The following is a 15,673-nucleotide window of genomic DNA, read 5'->3' on the forward strand; positions in this document are numbered from 1 at the left end:
CGTACAGCGAGCCACGTACGTCGGGCTACGCCCGACTCTTTTAGTATGAGAAAGTCGAAGTCGCCGAGCTTTGGACCGCGTGCAGCGCGCCACATACATCGGGCTATGCCCGACTCTTTTAGTATGAGGGCGCCGCAGGCGCCCGGCTTCGGACCTGGTACAGCGCGCCACATACGTCGGGTTACCCCCGACGCTTTGAGTATGAGGGCGCCGAAGGCACCCAGCTTTGGAACGTGTACAGCGCGCCACGTACGTCGGGCTACGCCCGACGCTTTGCGTATAGGGGCGCCTGCGTACAGCGTGTCACGTACATCGGGCTACGCCCAACACTTTCAGTACCCATGAGAAAGTTGAATTCACCTGGCTTTGGAACGCGAACAGCGCGTCACGTACATCGGGCGTAGCCCTACACTTTAATATGAGAGAGTCAAAGGCGCCTGGCTTTGAACCGCGTGCAGTGCGCCACGTACATCGGGCCTTCTTTGTATTGTATATGTGTATTTTAATAAGTATCCCATTCAATAATAATATTTGGTTTAATGAGATTAGCTTCTCGTAACATTTTTTGTCAATTCGTACTTTCTCAAACTCAAATTGAAACCCACATGTTGGATATAAATAGTCACTACGTATTAAATTCAGCGCCATCTGTTAGTTTACCAGGGTACTCAATAGTGGTAGCACATATTTGAAAAAAGTTTGCCCCTCGTTCCTAAGTAGCGCCATAAGATTCAGGGGCAAACTTAAATCAAGCGAGTGTTGTAGCTACCCCCCCTTTTAGGGGTTGAATTTTTATAGCCTATAACCTGGCCGGAGATTTTCTCGACACATTAGTATAGTTTGCATCAAAATCCGTTCAGCAGTTTTCACGTGATGCGCGTTCAAATAAACAGACAAACAGATAAACAGATAAACAGATAAACAGATAAACAGATAAACAGATAAACAGACAAACAGACAAAAATTCTAAAAACTGTTGGAACGTGTTCTGTTATCGATTCTAAGTATCCCCAGCCAACTTTTTTTCAAATATCTTCCATGTACAGACTTTCGACCCTCTACAGCTTTATTATATGTATAGATAGATAGATAGAAGATAGATAGATAGATTATCGAGCAATAAATCTAAAACTCGGAAAAAATTGAATTTTATTTTCACTATTTCGACCATAACTTTTTTCGTTTTTGGCTTTCTCGAATAATTATTTTTGCACCTTACAGATCTTGTGATTATGCGTCTTTTGAGTCTTCTTTTAAGAGTGCTATTACATTTCGGGGTTGAGCGAGTTTAGGTATTTTACGCGCTGTGGCAGGCCGTGCGAGCTCAGTATTCCGATCCCTTCTACCACACTCGCACTACAATGATGGATTAAACATTCTTGATCCTTCGCGAAGCATATTGAAATCAACCATAACAACACTAACTGTACTTAACTTATAAAGTCCTAAAAATGTTATTTGGTAAGTACGAAAATACTAAATACAGTGCAAATGTACATAGGGGCTGTTCATAAATTACGTCATCTATTTTTGACCCCCCCATCCCTCAAATCATCCAAAAATCATGCTTCGGATGACTCTGTTTCCTCCTACGTCATGCTACCATCATCCGATGTCCAGACCCCCTCCCCCCCTCCTCCCATTTGAAACGACGTACTTTATGAATAGCCCCATACTCGTACTTATGAACGTATATTACTCGAAAGAAATTATAGGTACTCGCTTATTTACAAGAAACAAGTTACAAGAAACTGAAGATACACAGGGTCTGATGATGGAGCTGGAAGGTGGCCACGGGTACCAGTCTATCATGTAACTAAACCACTTCGTGTTTGGGCTCGTTTGATTCGTCTCAACAAGATCTTTGACACTGAAGACACACAGGGTCTGATGATGGAGCTGGAAGGTGGCCACGGGTACCAGTCTCTCATGTAACTAAACCATTTCGTGTTTGGGCTCGTTTGATTCGTCTCAACAAGATCTTTGACACAAGACAGTACTCAGGGTCTGATGATGGAGCTGGAAGGTGGTCACCATTACCAATCAACCATACAACTAAACCACATCGTGTTTAGGCTCGTTTTATTCATCTCAACAAGATCTTTGACACTATATAGGTGATACTCAGAGTCTGATGATGGAGCCGGAAGGTGGTCACCGGTACCAATCAACCATGCAACTAAACCACTTCGTGTTTGGGCTCGTTCGATTCGTCTCAACAAGATCTTTGACACAAGATAGTACTCAGGGTCTGATGATGGAGCCGGAAGGTGGTCACCGGTACCAATCAACCATGCAACTAAACCACTTCGTGTTTAGGCTCGTTTGATTAGTCTCAACAAGATCTTTGACACTAGGTGATACTCAGAGTCTGATGATGGAGCTGGAAGGTGGTCCCGGTACCAATCAACCATGCAACTAAACCACTTCGTGTTTAGGCTCGTTTGATTCGTCTCAACAAGATCTTTGACACTAGGTGATAAACCAAACACGAAGTGGTTCAGTTATGTGATAGACTGGTACCCGTCGCCACCTTCGAGCTCCATCATCAGACCCTGAGTAGTATCTTGTGTCAAAGATCTTGTTGCGACGAATCAAACGAGCCCAAACACGAAGTGGTTCAGTTACATGGTAGACTGGTACCCGTGGCCACAGTCCAGCTCCATCATCAGACCCTGAGTACTAACTTGTGTCCAAGGTCTTGTTGAGACGAATCAAACGAGCCCAAACATGAAGTGGTTCAGTTACATGATAGCAGTGTTGGCAAAAAATCAATTCGAATTGACGATTGACGATTGAGAATTGACCGATCAATTCGAATTGACGATTGACGAAACTAATTCTAAATCTACTGATTGAAGATTGACGATTACTAATCGTTAATTCGAATTGATCGGTCAATCCTCAATCGTCAATTCGGATTGACGATTACTTTGTATGTACCTACCTAATGTCCTTTTTATTTAGGCCATTTTTGTGAAACTGACCAAATGCGTTCAAAAGCGGTGTCTGAGTTTACCAAAGGTTCCGAAACATGTTTCCGACGGCTATATGAAGGATGTCCTTTTTGGAACATTTTCGGGACTTTCCTTGAAATTAACTGATAGCGTTCAAAATCGACATCTGAGGTGCCCAAAGGTTTCGAAACTTGTTTCCGAGGGAAATATTGAGAGATGTCCTTTTTTGGGACATTTCTAGAAATTACCCGATTGCGTTTAAAATCGATATCTGAGGTAAACAGAGGTTTCTAAACATTTTTTCAACTGCAATATTGAAAGGTGTCCTGTTTTGGGACATTTTAGTGACATTCTTTGAAAGTGACTGATTGCATTCAAAATCGATATCTGAGGTGCAAAATATGATTTCAACGGCAATATTTAGACTCTACACTTTAGCCGCGTACTTACTTTACTACCTGCATTACGCCACCCTGCTGAAAAAAGGTCATTTTTCGGTATTGCCGTCAGAAACATGTTTCGAAACCTTTGGGCACCTCAGATATCGATTTTGAACGCAATCGGTTAATTGGAAGAAATGTCCCATAAATGTCCAGAAAAAAAAGGAAACTCCGTCTGTATTGCCGTCGGAAACATGTTACGGAAGCTTTGGAAATCTCAGATATCATTTTAAAGTGCCAACGATCAATTTAAAAAAATGTCCCGAAATGGAAGGGACATCCTTCAATACTGACGTCAGAAACATTTTTCGGGACCTATGGTCGACATCGATTACGAATATGAACGTAATTGGCCAATTTCGAAAAATGTCCCTAAAAGGGACATCAGTCAATACTGACATCAGGAACACGTTTTCGAACCTCTGGGAACCTCAGATATCGACTTTAAGTCCAGTAAGTAAGTCCCTAAAAAGGACACCTTTGAAAACTAATCTTAGGGAAGGGAAAGGGACCCTTTCTTATCTTAGGGAAGGGGAAGGGGTTAATCTAGTTTGAGAATTGATTTAATCCGAATTGAGGATTGATGCGTTGATTCCAATTGATTCAATCGGATTGACGCGTCAATCAGAATTAAATAAATTCGAATTGATCAATTCGACCACGACCAGTGAAACCTGTGTCGAAACGTCGGTAAATAAAGGTAATTGAATATAATTCGCGTTAGACCCGTCTATAATGTGAGTTAATATGCAATCAATCTTAAATGGGAGGAACATATTTTAGGGTTTACCAAAAAGGCAAATTCGGTTTTATACATGATCAGGAAAGCTTTTCGTTACATAGACAAGAATCTCTTTATTAAGCTATATAAGACATATGTAAGACCCTTACTGGAATATGCCTTCCAAATTTGGAATCCATATTTTAAAAAAGATATAATTCTTATTGAAAAAGTCCAAAGAAGAGCCACAAAATTGGTACCGTCTCTTCGTAACCAACCATATGAAGATAGACTAAAGGAATTGGGCCTGACAACCTTGGAGCAGCGAAGGCAACGCGGTGACCTGATAGAAACGTATAAAATACTCACAGGACACTACAACGTACCCGGGTTAAGCGATATTTTTACTCGCAACATAAATGACAGACTGAGAGGACACTCTCTGAAACTGACACGGACGCAGAGTAGTAGCAACCCCAGACGACACTTCCTGTCTAACCGCGTAGTGAAAGTGTGGAACGGTTTACCCGAGTCAGTGATCAGTGCACCTTCGATAAACTCTTTTAAAAACAAACTCGATGAACACTTTCGTAGACTACAAAACACAAGTGGACATTGATGTGCACGTATCAGCTTTAAGCTGCCTGTGCATTTACATATAATAATAATAATAATAACCCCCCAGGGCAGCTTGTGGCGAGCTGAATGGGAAGTGACGTCCCTTGGGTCCCATACCCCCGAGAGTCGGTCAGGCCCCTCTCTCCGGCTTGCCTTAATTGGCCGGCTGGAGTGAACACTGAGCAGGGGCCGCAGGACTCTCACCTCTGGCTTGCCTTAACCGGCCGTCCAGAGTGGGGTGTCAGAGCTATATGCTCGCAGGGCGGAAGTGAAACATGCCTAAGACGCGAGTTGGCACAGTGGCTGCTTACAGCCACTGGGTAGAAAGCGGTGCACACCTCTCCACGCCCTGAGCCGCTCACGTGATGTTGTCCCCTTGTCGCTCTGTGCGAGCGGCCGTTTTCGGGGACCCATATTGTGAGTTGGCGAGTCACCACCTGTCCATTTTTTTTCGTGTTTTTAAACATAGATTGGGGCAGGTGCCATAGTATTTCCATAGACCGGTTACCAGTACACTAACATCTCAACACAATAGCCCAATTTCTTTTGTTTCTTATCATTGCAATAGTCCTACACTAACCGGGGCTTATCCTTGGGTGCATTACTATAGTGCATACAGGGATAATCGTCGGGTGGTGTCACATCACCTTTTAGAGTAAATTGTCTTTTTACAAGGGGCCTCTGCGTGTTGGCTTTGGCTCCACGCACGCCTTCCAAATGTCCGGGACCCCATGGTCCCGAGATTATGTAAAGGACGAACATAATAATAATAATAATTCGGATTGACGCGTCAATTCGATTGATCAATCCGGATTGATTTAGTTCAGATTGATGCCAACACTGCATGATAGACAGGTACCCGTCGCCACCTTCGAGCTCCATCATCAGATCCTGACTCCTGAGTACTATCTTGTGTCAAAGATCTTGTTGAGATGAATAAAATGTGCCTAAACACGAAGTGGTTCAGTTACATAATAGACTGGTACCCGTGGCCACCTTTCAGCTCCATAATCAAACCTTGTGTATCTTCAGTGTCAAAGATCTTGTTGAGACTAATCATGGACTAGTTGCATGGTTGATTAGTACCGGTGACCACATTACGGCTCCATCATCAGACCCTGAGTACTATCTTGTGTCAAAGATCTTGTTGAGACGAATAAAACGAGCCTAAACACGAAGTGGTTTAGTTGCATGGTTGATTGGTACTGGTGACCACCTTCCGGCTCCATCATCAGACCCTGAGTACTATCTTAAGTCAAAGATCTTGTTGAGCCGAATCAAACGAGCCCAAACACGAAGTGGTTTAGTTGCATGGTTGATTGGTACCGATGACCACTTTTCGGCTCCATCATCAGACCCTGAGTACTATTTTGTGTTAAAGATCTTGTTAAGACGAATAAAACGAGCCTAAACACGAAGTGGTTTAGTTGCATGGTTGATTGGTACCGGTGACCACCTTCCGGCTCCATCATCAGACCCTGAGTACTATCTTGTGTCAAAGATCTTGTTGAGACGAATCGAACGAGCCCAAACACGAAGTGGTTTAGTTGCATGGTTGATTGGTACCGGTGACCACCTTCCGGCTCCATCATCAGACCCTGAGTACTATCTTGTGTCAAAGATCTTGTTGAGACGAATAAAACGAGCCTAAACATGAAGTGGTTTAGTTGCATGGTTGATTGGTACCGGTGACCAACTTCCGGCTCCATCATCAGACCCTGAGTACTATTTTGAGTCAAATAAATACATATAGAATGTCAGGTCGTTTCAAATATTTTTAATCCTGTCCGGTAGTTTATTAAACTGTACCATTATAAATTATACTACTATAAAAACAGTGCTAGGATCAAAGTCTCTCGTTGCGGTTTACACGCACACATTATAGCGTTTTACACGGAGCCCGCCGCACACAATGATAAAAAACCTCGTCGTCGCCGTTGAAAATGTGCGGAGCCGACCGACACACGTCCTGCCTGTACAAGCTCTGCCGCGGCACTGAGCTGGCGAGCGCGCGTCATCGGTAATATAGAGTAGTTTTCAAAAAATTGCCAAAAAATTATAGTAGAATTTCATAAACACTAATGTATACCAACAGTATAAGCAAACGTTGCAGATTGCTTGAGTATGAAAATGACTTCGATATTAAGTAGATTTTCGTAGAAATTGACACTTGTTTCGGAGAGAAAATTGAGTTCGTTTTACTTTGATTTTCTCTTTCTCAAAGGTATGTAGGAAAAATATCGTTTGATATGCCTAAAGTACAGGGTATTAGTAATACAAAATAGCCAGGTTTAGCAGAGTAAACTTCTCAACATTTCCAAATAAGAGCTTGCCGTTCAGTGCTTCACGCGGTTTTTCGGAAACGACCATCAGAAAAAAATTCATTACTAATTTAATAAGTCCTTTTTCTAATATTTACAACGATATTTAAAAAGATAAGAAGACGTTTTTACTGGAACAAGTACTCATTGTTTCTAATAATGAGCACAAAGTCCTGAATTTCGTCGACTAGTATCATCAATTTTGCATTATTTCGACTTTTCTTGTAAGAGCGCTCTTATCATATCTTCACAACTTTCCGAGATATAAGGGGATCGCACTTTTTCGTGAAATCGGACCCTATACTGGAGCGAACGAAAATACATTTCCAATGTCAAAACCTTTGGAATTAATGCATTTCGTCGTCTTTGGCAGAGCAAAACAATAAAATTCAATATGTTATAGTTACTCAAATATTTACCTATATACTTACATACAAAATATTGTATGGTTTTGGAACGAATATTTGCACTCATCACATGTGTAAATGCCCTAACCGGGATCCGAAGCTAAGATCATTAAATTTCTTAGCCCAACGCCCATACGAAACCCATTAAAGGCCGAAGGCCGAGCTCCACGTAGGGCCGAAAGCCCGTAGAATCACACAGGTTCGCCCAAGCATGCGAGGCCGAAAAGCCCAAGGAAGGACACAGGATAATTTTTATCAATCATCGTCATCATCCCACGCAGGCAGAAGCTAGTATTTCATAAATAAAGCTATCATTTCTACGGTTGTTGTAATTATAGTGTCGTTAATAATTGATGATCACTCGTAGCTTTAATAAGCAGGGCGCAAGAGGCAACAAACCGATTGCACACGAAGGCGGACGAGGAAAGAGAAATAATTTCCAATGTGTTAGCTCTACAGTGTATAGCTTTTATACAGTATCATTTAAAAATTTTAACGTCTTGTAATATTACATAACTATGCTGGTAAAACGTAACACACTTTTGGTTGACCGTACAATTTCTCACGCCAATTAGGTATACAGTCATGATTAACCCTTTCCGACCGGTTCGATATAATCCTGCAAGCTACTTTAAAAAAATCCTGTCCGCAAGCAAATCGTCTTTTCGAGCTCAAACCTATTCCAATCTAAACTGCAGATATTAGAGACACGTTTGAGTACTAAATACCGTAGGTCAATGGCATCAGTCGGTCGAAAGACAGTGGTGAAGATGGTGGCGTATTTTGGTGTGAGTAGTGACACACGTAAGTTCATAATTTCGTATAATTTTGGTTTCGAAGTTGCTATTTAATACTTAATTATTATAGTAAAAGAGTTAAATGAGTTTATTAAGCACAAATTAGAGCAAAAATATGTTATTTAGGGAAAACTACATGCTCGTAAAAAATAAGTGCACGAATTTGTGGGTTCGGCCGTAGATCGTGAATCAATTATCATAACTATTTGCAAGTTTGTGAGTATCCGGCTTTTGCGCAAAAACTTAAATCACAATAGATAGCATATGTTTGATCCTTTTATAATGTATTCCGTTTCTTAGGTTTGTATTTTTTAAGACGTCCATTAGGAGCCAGACAAATTCTTTGAATTTTGTGTTATGGTGATATAGGTATCAAGAGATGAGAGAAAAAGATTCGATCAAATCGTTGATGTAACAGCTCCAGAATTAGTTATAAACTATATTAAACACATGTAAATACTTTCTTTTTACTTGTGAATGAATCAATATTCATTTTATGAAAACTCTTTCAAGGATTACTATATGATGTAAGTAGTTGAGTTGAGATTATTTTATAATTGTTGATTATTGTTTTCAATCATTCTATAATCGTTTCGGTGTTGATTCTTAAAGAGAACTATGATGATTATGTAAAGTTAAAGACTTATTATTATACTACTGTATTGTTGTGTAAAATGTTCCGTTTTTTGCATATCATTTTACAAATCCAAATGAATTTGCACGTTCGTGCATTTACAGATAAATCCTGAACGTCACTTTCGTGCATGCGATTTTTTTTATGATGAAGGGTCGTTGGATTTTTTTTATCATTTTTTACGTGTATTTTCTTACAAATGAAAACGGTTCACATGCATTTTTCATTAGTTTTTGCAAAAAAAATTTCCCGGCCGTAAAGGGTTAAAGAAAGTGTGAAAAAAGTGTATTAGATCTTATGGTGGTATTCCACCTATCCAATTTCTTTGTACAATGTGTATTGCGTCTCACATTTTGTTTAATGAGAGAGTGAGACGCACTGATATTGGACAAAGAAATTGTGACATTGGATAGGTGGAATACCACCCTTACTTAAATTAAATTTTTAATATTTATAAAGGTGCCAAAGAAACATACTACTATTATAGTTACCTAATAAACCCCATGCCTATATTAATTTTTAATACCCCTGGTTTACAAAGAAAAATTCTTATAAGACATTCCTTGAGAGTAGGCCTGTATGGTGTGGAAATAAAATCCTTACGACCAAGTGTGATGAATAAAAAAATTTACAAATCTGTTGTACAGTCAAGGAATTTAAATTCCGACCCATTTCGTACTTTGTCACTGTGACAATCAATATGAAAGCCGCTAGAGACCTCATACGGTTGTCACTGTGACAAAGTACGAAATGGGTCGGAATTTAAATTCCTTGACTGTACCTACCTAAATTAAAGCACAGAATAAATATTAGTACTAAGTACAGAAAACTCACTGTCTAACAAAACGCGTCTGTTACGATCAGCAGAGATATGGCGGCTAGGTGGTGACAGCGCCACGCGCGGCTTATGGCTAGCCACCAAAATTGGTGTGGAACGGATGTACTTTTAGCTACCTGTAGTAAAGCGGCGAAATCGCGGAGTGAGCCCAGCCTGATTAAACTTTTCTTAGTGACTACGTAATATGGACTGCGCCACTCCACTCAGTTGATCGGCTATTAGACTGCATGGCAGGACAACGCTGCAGCCTCATACAGTTTTTCAGGTCAAAGAGATTGCAATCGGAACTAACGACCCCATTTGCAATGTCTGACGTCATTCTCTTTCTCTGAGACTGAAATGCTTGATTGTTCGCCTTTGCAATCTTTGCATGTTGATTGGTTTGCCGGTTCATCAGGCGTTCTTTTACATGCAACTTTACTTTTACGTTGTATTCACGAAAATGCAAATAGGTGGAGTGGATATCATTTTTGTTCCGCTGTTGGTTTGACTAGTTTCATTGCTGAAAATAAAGAGGTACGGAAATTGACTGTGTTTTTACCCTAGTCCGGTACCTAAAGCTATACAATAATTACAGTAGTATTAGCCGCCTAAAGCTATTAATATCTATTCTAAAAATTTTCAGTGCTATCCTAACCTCTAGGTGTTAAAATGTTTTTAAATCGCAAATGCTCAGGTGTTTGAAATGCTGATGGTACTTACCACTTTCCAGCCAAAATAACGGATATCTGGAAGTTATAATTAATTAGTATTTTCTTCTCGAATAGTAAAGAATGTATAGATAGACAAATCCATGTCTTAGCGTAATATATCGCCTAAGAGATTCAGCGCAATTCATTCAACGAGAACCGTAAATACGTAGAACTGGGTGCACTAGATTTCGATAAGACGAGGAGAAGCAAAATTGATGACTCCACAGATCACTTGCATTTTAGATGGACTATGAAGGTTCGCGATCGTCACACATTAGCACTACTAACAAAATTTGAGCGACAGTTGAATTCAGTCGTGCTCTTAATTTGGATATTTAGGCATGTCGCACATTGCACAATGTATTCACACGAATATTACGAATTATTCGCACGAAGTTTACTCATCATGGTCGTAGGTCAGAATGGTCGTCCCATACTGGCTGTTATTAAATATCTTTAATCTAATGTCTTGCGCCTAGTGTGAGTCGCCTGCTTGCGCCTTCTGGAAACACTGAATTGGATTGAATTTTGTTACAGGTACAACTAAAACACTTATACTACTCTCATGTTTCTCCTGTCACACGATATTATAATAACGTTATAAGACAGCAGGTGTGGGTCCACCTTCAGAGCACATAAGAATAGTAAATAAGTAAGTACCGCACGAATGATTCCGACATTTAAATCTTAAAGAGTAAGTGCCAACGTGTGTTGTGCGGGACTGCGAAAACGTGGAGTCTATTGAGTGGTAATCTATACTAGGATCTCTTAAGGTATTACTGGATCCAGAGTAGGTACGCTGGATTGGAATGGTAAGTATTTTGTTGGTCTAGATTATGTGAGATTCCTCAAGGGAAGTCACTCCTCAATCCTCAACTCCAAATCCTCTTTATGACATAATCTCAAAATAGATAAGGCCCATGGTTCTTTCCGCAGTACTAATTAATTCAATGTAATTAAACCATTTTCAATTGGAATTTTGCATTTCTTTTACGGTCGATTTTTAAACAAAAAAATAACCATATTATTTGCAATATTTATATGGTGGGAGGATAAAGGATGACTCACGCTAGACAGAGCCGAGGCGTCCGGCATGTCATTTCATAAGACGGCTGATCGGTGATCGCGTGGTGCTTTCCATAGGAAACGAAGCGCCGGAAGCTCCGGCCCGGCCCCGGTTCGGTCTAGCGTGAGTGATCCTTCAACCTACTTAGGTACATAAAGACGGAGGAAAACAACGTGCAACGGGCTTATAATTTGTGGCTTTAATTTTTAGCGTTCCGTGCAAAACTTTGTACAACACGGAACACTTAATTTTATAGGTAGGTATAACATGCAATACTTGATCAAAGTTTCTCTAGATTTCCGAACAAGCAACAATGTATAGAAGAAACAAGGAAATCCCAATTCCCAATCGTTAATCCACGAAACAGGCAATTTACTATTCGACGGAGCCGGCACTAGAAATATTGCAGTAAATACGCGGAAGAATTCCGCGCCGAATAAAAATTCATCTTGAACGAAATCCCGTACATTGTTTCCGAAATGTTCTAAAGTTGAAACCGGTGGATGCTGTCTGATAGTGTTGCCAGGATTGGCTAATAAAATATCTTCGATTTAATATGTACTACCTGCAGTATTTTTTGGTGGAAAGTTTTTTGGTAGACTCGTTTGCGTTGAAGTCAACTTCTACCTACATCTCCTCTTACACTTTTTCTCCTTTCCCGCTCAACACAAAAAGGAACCTACCCAAATTTGTCAGCAGTAGCTAGCTTAAATAACAAAAAAATCCAAAAAGATTGATCGAAAACACCAGTGTTGTAGATGTTGGCTTTTTAGAGCTAGAACTTATAAAGTTTGGATTATTTATTACGGAGTAAAAACCTTGGTAACCTACAAGTCGATTCACAAGAGCTGGCACGAATAGAATGAATGAGTGAATGAAAATATCTATGTAATCACCTTACTACTTACTACATTAACTAATAAAATGGTGGCTCTTAATTCACATGTATAGATGTATACCTACCGATACGGGTGTCACTCATACAATTTTTTTCAAACTCAAAAGTTTCCTTATTCCATTTGCAAGTTTTCGTGAATCAATCTGTACTACAAGCTCTGATAACATTTTTAGTGTAAAAGTATTGTTTATTGTAATGATTCCAATGTAACTCTTTAAATATGCTTATAATAAAATATGCTTAAGATTGAAAAAATAATAATTGGTTAAATTATTAAGCTAGCAACCCCGTCTCCAGTGTGGCGAGAGAGATTTGTGTGTCGAATCTCGCGTGGAAATAGCCGCATGCACGGAACACGGAACTCACGGAACTACTTGAAGAATGGCGGCGTAGGTCACTTCTGAATCTGATACATTATTTATATAGGTATAGAAATGGCACGTGAATTTACAATAAGTCTATTTAAATTTACTAACCGTTGGGAGTCTGACCATTTAGACATGTCTCATGTCATGTCATGTTTGTTTCATATCTCTTTTTACCCGACTACGGCAACGCAAAAGGAGGGTTATGATTTTGACCGGTATGTATGTGGGTATGTATGTATGTATGTTCATCTGTTCCCTCATAACTTCTAAAGTACTTATTATAATTTAACAAACGATGTGTCATTCGAATCGTTTTAATCGTCCGCTGGTTATAGGCTATATGGCGTCACAAAAAAATGAACACTGCGCCCTCTAGAGGTCATAAAGTCACGAACCAAAAAACTAAAATTAAGTAATGATGGTGTGTTATACATCATTGGAAAGAGCTCAATTAGCACATTTCAAATATATAAATATTGTTAGCTTTTGCTCCCGGCTTTGCTTGCATGCGCCAGATAAAACATTAATTTATCGGTTAGGTGATTCGAACTATGAATCTACAAGCGCTCAGTACGGTTACCATCAGTTTGTCACTGACATAAACGCCGTCGAGAACGTAATTTACTTTCTATACATCCCGTTTGCACTAATATGCGAGTGCGAGCGAGATGTATAGAAAGTAAATTACGTTCTCGACGGCGTTTATGTCAGTGACAAACTGATGGTAACCGTACTGGATTCTGATTCTATCCGCGTGTTACGCGACTACGGCGATACATGAAGGTTTTTGCAAAAGAAATTTGTTTGGCCGCTATACATGGTGTTTTTTTAATGTCCTGCAACATTTTATAACGTGAATAGGTATAGAAGTCCTGATCAGCCAAAATGAATGAAACGGTCAATTTTCATACAAGTTACGTATGCGTTCCGAAGCCGGGCGCCTTCGGCGCCCTCATACTAAAAGAGTCGGGCGCAGCCCGACATACGCGTTCCAAAGCCGGGCGCCTTCGGCGCCCTCATACTAAAAGAGTCGGGCGGAGCCCGACGTACGCGTTCCAAAGCCGGGCGCCGAAGGCGCCCTCATACCAAAAGTGTCGGGCGTAGCCCGACGTACGCGTTCCAAAGCCGGGCGCCTTCGGCGCCCTCATACTAAAAGTGTCGGGCGCAGCCCGACATACGCGTTCCAAAGCCGGGCGCCTTCGGCGCCCTCATACTAAAAGAGTCGGGCGGAGCCCGACGTACGCGTTCCAAAGCCGGGCGCCGATGGCGCCCTCATACTAAAAGAGTCGGGCGCGGCCCGACATACGCGTCCCAAAGCCGGGCGCCTTCGGCGCCCCCATACCAAAAGTGTCGGGCGTAGCCCGACGTACGCGTTCCAAAGCCGGGCGCCTTCGGCGCCCTCATACTAAAAGTGTCGGGCGCAGCCCGACGTACGCGTTCCAAAGCTGGGCGCCTTCGGCGCCCTCATACCAAAAGTGTCGGGCGTAGCCCGACGTACGCGTTCCAAAGCCGGGCGCCTTCGGCGCCCTCATACTAAAAGTGTCGGGCGTAGTCCAACGTACGCGTTCCAAAGCCGGGCGCCTTCGGCGCCCTCATACTAAAAGTGTCGGGCGTAGCCCGACGTACGCGTTCCAAAGGCGGCCGCCATCGGCGCCCTCATAGGCACTAAAGGAGTCGGGCGTAGCCCTATATAAGTGGTGCTCTGTGTGCATTTCTGTACTGAGGACGCCCTCGCAAAAGTAATATAAAGTGACTTCAAAATGTTAGTAACGAAATCATACCCCAAAATTAATTAAATAAAAAATAAGTTCAAAAACTAAAACCCGACTACTGCAAATCGCGCTCTAAAAAGTATGAAACAAGATAGAATGCTTATCTAAAATTATCAAGCAGGAAATATTATAAAAGTTACCATTTTTTTATATAAAAATACAACGTAATATAATTTACTGAATTTTTTTTATATATTTACAGAGATTCAGAGGATAGCCGTGGTCGTATGCCACATTACTTTTAAGTTTATAATCGTGGTTTTAAAGAATGCATTTTTTTTAAAAGTCAAGTAGGTAGGTAAAACTTATCTATAAAAGGCTGTGATCAATGATTTCATTGATTTCACAGAATAGTTTGACGAATGGAGGAGTAAGTGACTCCAGAGTCTGATATTACATTATTTATGGACGGAAACTAAAACTGGATTAATCATAAACCTACAAATTGACAAATTAAAGTTATTTTTTTAGAAAATGTGATCTTAATTTGTAGAGCTCACAATGAACTTTATCTTCAAATGTTACTTACATGTTATTTCCGTGCACCTTGGAAAATATTTCTTATTCGGTTTGTATCGACGCACTGACATAATGTACAGTCGACGTAGAAGATATGTTTACACTTTTGCACCTTACTCCTTTGTAATAAGGCGAACATATCTTTGACGTCGACTGTACCTACAACTTCAGAGTATTTAATTTTGCTGAGTGCTAGTGAAGTACCCCGACCAAATGATTACGGTGAAAATGTGAAGTAAAAGATGTTATATTGTGTGGTCATTATACATATTTAAATTTATTGGTAGTAGTAGTAGTAGTAGTAGTAGTAATCACTTTATTGTACACAACACAGGTTTACATTAGTCGTAAGTATTGCCTATTTATGAGTAACTACTTAATACAAAACTTATAAATGTTTTTATTAATTAATCCGTCTTCAATTGGGTACTAAACGAAGTTTTAGTCACACGTTCGTCCACGACAGACTATACCTACAGGATGATTTCGGGGTCGTGGAGCAAGAGAGCCAGACATCATACAGAATCCAAAGATGAGCCTAATGATGTTGTTAATTATTGTTTATTACCAATAATGATGATTATTCTCCAGATGACAAGTAGGAAAAAACATTTTTGCATACAAT

The sequence above is a fragment of the Cydia fagiglandana genome, chromosome 15 (assembly GCF_963556715.1).
Source record: "Cydia fagiglandana chromosome 15, ilCydFagi1.1, whole genome shotgun sequence".
NCBI lineage: Eukaryota > Metazoa > Arthropoda > Insecta > Lepidoptera > Tortricidae > Cydia > Cydia fagiglandana.